Raw genomic sequence first — 7,392 nt, 5'->3', positions numbered from 1 at the left:
TGTTTCCTATCTTCAGTGCAGTGGGCAGCTGGGAGGAGGTGTTCTTATTCTCAATGGACTTTACAGTGTCCCAGAACTTTTTTGAGTTAGTGTTGCAGGAAGCAAATTTCTGCTTGAAAAAGCTAGCCTTGGCTTTTCTAACTGCCTGTGTATAATGGTTTCTAGCTTCCATGAAAAGCTGCATATCACGGGGGCTGTTCGATGCTAATGCAGAACGCCATAGGATGTTTTTGTGTTGGTTAAGGGCAGTCAGGTCTGGTGGAGAACCAAGGGCTATATCTGTTCCTGGTTCTAAATTTCTTGAATGGGGCATGCTTATTTAAGATGGTTAGGAAGGCATTTAAAAAAAATAACCAGGCATCCTCTACTGACGGAATGAGATCAATATCCTTCCATGATACCCCAGCCAGGTCGATTAGAAAGGCCTGCTCGCTGAAGTTAAAGGGATGAGGGAACCTGAGTGAACAAATAACACAACAGTTACCTACTTATTTATTTGATTTCATAAACTAAGTTATGCAACACCCAATGCCCTGTGTGAAAAAGTAATTGCACCCTTACACTCAATAACTGGTTGTGCCACCTTTAGCTGCAATGACTCCAACCAAACACTTCCTGTAGTTGCTGATCAGTCTCTCACGTCGCTGTGGAGGAATTTTGGCTCAATCCTCCATGCAAACCTGCTTTAATTCAGTGACATTTGTGGGTTTTCAAGCACGAACTGCTCGTTTCAAGTCCTGCCACGACATCTCAATTGAGATTAGGTCTGGACATTGACTAAAACATTCCAAAACATCAAATGTGTTGCTTTTTAGTAATTTTCATGTAGACTTGAATGTGTGTTTTGGAACATTGTCTTGCTGCATGAACCAGCTGTGCTTCAGCTTCAGCTCACAGACAGATGGCCTGACATTCTCCTGTAGAATTCTCTGATACAGAGCAGAATTCATGGTTCCTTCTATTAAGGCAAGTCGTCCAGGTCCTGAGGCAGCAAAGCATCCCCAAACCATCACCACCACCATACTTGACCGTTGGTATAAGGTTCTTACTGTGGAATGCAGAGTTTTGCTTTCGCCAGGCATAATGGGACACATGTCATGCAAAAAGTTATACTTTTGACTCATCTATCCATAGAACATTCTTCCAAGAGTCTTGATGACCATCCAGGTGCTTTTTGGCATGCTTGAGTCAACTTTGTGAACGAGATGGGTCCCATTATGTCTGACGAAAACCAAACACTGTATTCCAGTGGGGGGTAAATCAGAAATCACGGCACTGTATGTGTGTCAGTGTAGAAGCTTTTCCCCTGAAAGCCAAGACATTCAACCAATAAATCAATTCACTTCACCCCAATGATACTGTTAATTATGGGATAGGAGAATATGGGACAGAAACCTACTAATGATATCCTTTTGATGTCTTTTTGCTCTCATAAATCTAAGAAATGAGGGTTGTGGTAGTACCAACAAAATAACTGACCACTGCAATAGTGGAATTTGTAGACAGTAGAATTCCCTCTAATATGGAGATTGAGTTTGCTCTAATAGTAGAAATTGTAGTGTAGTTAATGGAGCTGTTGAGAGGATCGGGACAGGACTACAGTCCATGGTTATCATCAGGGCTTAAGAGCCCCTCTTTCATGCCTCTGACTTCTGTAATTCTGTGAAATCAGACATTCAAAATTCACATGTTTATTGCCATAAGAGCTGGGGGTAAAATTACAGCAGGTGTTGGCTGGAATTCAAGCAATACAAATTCTGCATTTGAAGACTATATACGACAGACATGCACAGAATAGACATGAATTCAATTCTAGACATAAACGAACAAATTAATATTGCAGAATCCTAGACATAAACAAAACAGTCTGTAAGCTGAATAGAAATTTGTTTAGATAAAGAGATATCAAGGTGAGTGTGAATGTGGATGGAATTATTTTTGGAAAATCATACACACACACTTATCAAATAGACACTGCGTTGATATTCTCATCATGTATGCACACCACAATAAACCCTGAAATTACCTCCTTCAGCAATCCACCCTTCTGCAATTATCCAATAATTTGTTGGTATATTTGGCAAATGAACAGGCACAGACATGTATTTGTCACTTCAGCTTGTGGAATATGATACACTTGGGAAGATACAACAACCACCTAATGCAATTCAGATAGCAGACTTGAAATTACATTTGTAAATTAGAAATTGAATGACAAAACAAATAAACATAACAGCATAAATATTGAATGTGCTGGTTGAAACACTAACCTATAGCAACTTCACACTACTGGGACTGGAATAAAGCTCTTTTAGAGGAGGAGTGGGGAGGGAGGACCATGCACATTCTAGCTCTGTGATACACAGATAACTCACATCATTATAGGGTGTAGAACATGAGCTAGGAACAGGGCTTTAAATCCACTGTATATAATAGACAATGCATTCTCATTTTTAAAGGACTATGAAAGGGCTAGTATCTCCAAAGCACTTAGAAACATAAACTATGGGGAGTGACTGAGGAAGCATAATGTATATCGTCTCCTTCATTTCCATCATTTACTTAATGTCTTTCTGAGACACTAAACACATCCCACAGCCATCTAATTTAATTTCCCTGTGAAACAATACTGTCGCGTATTGTTATTTCAAATCAAATGTTATTTGTCACATACGCTGAATACAACAAACTACCTAGTTAGCTAATAAAAGTTTAAAATAGTTTTCCTATTCATATCTGGATCCCAGGACGCAGTTAGTGTTAACGCTGGGACCACTGATATATGTTCCGGGATCCTTGCTCAAACAAGGTGGTACTACATTGGCGAAGCAACTAGCCTAGCTGTTAGCTATCAAACTAGGCAACCAGGTCTACTATTGCCGGATACCAAGCACGCTAAGCGGTTAGCCCTTGTGGCTAGGGCCGCACTTCTATTTGTCTGGGTTTTAGGACTACTGATTTCAAGAGTTTTCTACTGCCGGCGTCTCTCATTTCACGGAGTGAATAGCGGGCTCGTCCTACTATTAGCACTATCATGCCACTGAAAAAAGACGAGGATCACATCTCTGCTGGGCAGGTACGTGCACCCTTGGAGGAGCAGAAAGTTTTCTACAAGGAAATGATACACCAGCAGGAAAATAACTTTAAAAGCTTCATACAAATGATTATGGAGTCTACCAACAAACGGCTGGACGACCTGACTAAAGAAGTACAAGACATTAAAAAAAAACTTCAGTTCGGTATGAAGGATTTTATTTTATTTTTTATTTCACCTTTATTTAACCAGGTAGGCCAGTTGAGAACAAGTTCACATTTACAACTGCGACCTGGCCAAGATAAAGTAAAGCAGTGCGACACAAACAACAACACAGAGTAAACAAACGTACAGTCAATAACACAATAGAAAAAAAGTATATATATACAGTGTGTGCAAATGGCGTGAGGAGGTAAGGCAATAAATAGGCCATAGTGGCAAAGTAACAATTACTGGATGTGGATGTATTGAAGACCACAGAGGATACACTTCCCAGAAACTGTTCCTCTATGCAGAATGAAATCACCACAGTCAGGGAGGGCCTCCAGAACATGTCTGGGAAGGCAGAATGAAATCACCACAGTCAGGGAGGGCCTCCAGAACATGTCTGGGAAGGCAGAATGAAATCACCACAGTCAAGGAGGGCCTCCAGAACATGTCTGGGAAGGCAGAATGAAATCACCACAGTCAGGGAGGGTCTCCAGAACATGTCTGGGAAGGCAGAATGAAATCACCACAGTCAGGGAGGGCCTCCAGAACATGTCTGGGAAGGCAGAATGAAATCACCACAGTCAGGGAGGGCCTCCAGAACATGTCTGGGAAGGCAGAATGAAATCACCACAGTCAGGGAGGGCCTCCAGAACATGTCTGGGAAGGCAGAATGAAATCACCACAGTCAGGGAGGGCCTCCAGAACATGTCTGGGAAGGCAGAATGAAATCACCACAGTCAGGGAGGGCCTCCAGAACATGTCTGGGAAGGCTGATTACCTGGATGGACAATCAAGGAGAAATAATCTTGTAATAGATGGTATCCAGGAGAGCCAAAGTGAGACATGGGTTGAATCAGAGGACAAAGTTCGAAAGCTGTTTTCTGAGGAGCTACAATTGGATCAACAGGTTGAGCATGCTCTCCGGTCTGGGAAACCAGGGGTCACTAGTGGTGCCAATGGTGGTGCCAATGGAACCAGACCCAGGCCAATTGTAATGACATTTCTCAGGTCCAAGGATAACTTGCAGTCATTGAAAAAACCAAACGTCTTATTAAAGGGTCCTTCATCTTCATCAATGAGGATTTCTCTATGCAGTCTGTCAAAGAAGAAAGGAACTAATACCAGCCATGAAGGCTGCAAGAGAACGAGGTGACATAGCATATCTAAGGTATGACAAACTTGATTTGTTCACCCTCCCTCCCAAGGAGTTAGAACATTGTTCTAAAGCTTTATCAGCGGCACTAGGTTGCAGTGATCATAACTTGGTTGCACTCACTAGGAAAACTAAAATACCAAAGGCTGCCCCTAAGGTAATCTACCCAAGGTCCTACAGAGGGTTCAATCAGGACTCATTTGTGGATGAGATTAAGAATGTGCAATGGTTAGAAGTGTGCAGTAAGGACTATCCTGAAATGGCACTAAGTTTCTTTATGAAATCATTTATGAGTATAGCTGATAAGCATATCCCTTTAAGGAAATGCACTGTGAGGTCAAACGGTGCCCCATGGATTGATGATAAGCTGAGAAATGTAATGATTCAACGTTATAATGCCTTAAAAGTAGCAGATAAATCTGGCACTCTGTTTGATAAGCAAAGTTTTTGTAAATTAAGAAATCTTTTGACCAAGCTAAACAAAGGAAAGAAGAAGGGATTATATCAGCACAAAATTGATGAAGTAAAGGGTGATGAAAAAAACTGTGGAAAACGTTGAACACTATTATGGGTAGGAATTCGAACGTCTGCCTCTTTTGCTGAATCAGAGGGTATATTTATTACAAAACCACATGACATCGCAAACTAGTTGAATTAATATTTTCCAGTCAAAGTTGACAAATTGAGGAATGCTATGATTCCAACTGATGGCTCCATGTCAATCCCTGGTCCTATCACACTTAGAGTACTGTCCAGTTATATGGTCAATCCCTGGCCCGGGGCGGCAGGGTAGCCTAGTGGTTAGAGTGTTGGACTAGTAACCGAAAGGTTTCATGTTCAAATCCCCAAGCTGACAAGGTACAAATCTGTCGTTCTGCCCCTGAACAGGCAGTTAACCCGCTGTTCCTAGGCCGTCATTGAAAATAAGAATTTGTTCTTAACTGACTTGCCTAGTTAAATAAAGGTCAAATTAAAAATAAATAAATATACTCTTATAAAAGATTGTATCATGAAGGAGAGGCAATCAATGCAGGTTTGAATTTCATCAAGGAGAAAGGGAAGAGGTAGAAAGGACGCTGTTGTCTCTTTCGGATGACAAGTCACCTGGTACAGATAATCTTGACGCCAAATTGCTTAGAGTTATAGCTGACTAAATATCTACCCCAATCACTCATATTTGTAATAAGTGCTTGATGTATGGGGTGTGCCCAGAAGTCTGGAAAGAGTCAAAGGTTATTCCACTACCCAAGGATAAAAAATCTGCATTCACTGGTCCTAATAGTCTACTTGCTTGCTGCCTGTGTTAAGTAAATTATTGGAAAAAATTGTATCTGTACAAATCAAGGATTATTTCTCATGTAATGCTCTGATAACGGATTTCCAGCACGCAAACAAAGGGCATTCTACGAGTACGGCCTTAGCACAAATGACAGATGATTGGTTAAAGAGTATGGATGACAGGAAGTTAGTTGGTGCAGTGTTGCTAGATTTCAGTGCTGCTTTTGATGTAATTGATCATGAACTGTTACTAGGTAAACTCAAATGTTATGGTTTTAAGTCTGCAGCTCTATCCTGGATGGAAAGCTATCTATCCAGGAGAAGGCAAAAATTGTTCTTTAATGTTAGATTTTCAAACAGTAAAGATATACACTGTGGTGTTCCTCAAGGAAGTTGTCTAGGCTCACTTCTCTACTCTAACTTCACTAATGATTTATCTTCAGTAATGAACAAAGCAAGAGTGGTCATGTATGCTGACGACTACAATGTATAGCACAGCATCAGAATGTAATGAGCTAACAGATGTACTAAGCAGTGAACTAAGAATGGTGTCTGAGTGGGTTGAAATTAACAAATTGGTGTTGAACATTTCTAAAACAAAATTTGTTGTATTTGGTTCAAGATATATGCTTGCCGATGATCCCCAATTGAATTTGTTGATGAAGAGAACGCATGTAGAGCAAGTTTTTTTTTAAACTACTAGGCGTCATGTTGGACATAGCTTTATCATGGTCAAAATACATAGATAATATTGTTATTAAGATGCTGTTACAAGAAAATGTTGAGATTATGTAACATCAAGCACACTGAATCAGGTGATTCAATCCCTGGTCCTATCACACTTAAGAGTACTGTCCAGTTATATGGTCAATCCCTGGTCCTATCACACTTAGAGTACTGTCCAGTTTGTCAAGTCTTGATTTGTGGTTGTCTGTAATGTCTTGTTAATTGGTGTTGGTGTTTCATGCCCTCTTCACGACTTTCTTGGTGTTTGGACCATGATAGTTTACTGGTGATGTGGACACTTTAAACTCTCGTCGCACCCCACTACAGCCCAGTCGATGTGAATTTGGGTCATTACTGTAGTCCTCGATCATCTCCTTTGTCTTGCTCATGTTGAGGGAGAGGTTGTTGTCCTGGCACCACAATGCCAGGTCTCTGACCTCTATATAAGCTGTCTCATCGTTGTCGGTGATCAGGCCTACCACCGTTGTCGTCAGCAAACTTAATGGTGTTGGAGTCGTGCTTGGCCACGCAGTCGTAAGTGAACAGGGAGTACAGGAGGGGACTAAGCACGCACCTGAGGAGCCCCCGTGTTGAGGATCTGCGTGGCAGATGTGTTGTTGCCTACCCTTACCACCTGGGGGGGCGGCCCGACGGGAAGTCCAGGATCCAGTTGCAGAGGGAGGTGTTAAGTCCCAGGCTCCTTAGCTTAGTGATGAGCTTTGTGGGCACTATGGTGTTGAACGCTAAGCTGTAGTCAATTAACCACATTCTCACATAGCTGTTCCTTTTGTCCAGGTTATGAAAGGGCAGTGTGGAGTGCGATTGAATCATCTGTGGATCTGTTGAGGCGGTATGCAAATTTATCGCTGGTCTAGGGTTTCTGGGATGATGGTATTGATTTGAGCCATGACCAGCCTTTCAAAGCACTTCATTGCTACCAACGTGAGTGCTGCAGGCAGTAGTCATTTAGGCAGGTTACCTTCGCTTTCTT

Source organism: Oncorhynchus nerka, linkage group LG24 (assembly GCF_034236695.1).
Source record: "Oncorhynchus nerka isolate Pitt River linkage group LG24, Oner_Uvic_2.0, whole genome shotgun sequence".
NCBI lineage: Eukaryota > Metazoa > Chordata > Actinopteri > Salmoniformes > Salmonidae > Oncorhynchus > Oncorhynchus nerka.
The sequence above is the reverse complement of the archived record's forward strand: the minus strand, read 5'-3'. Positions refer to the sequence as shown.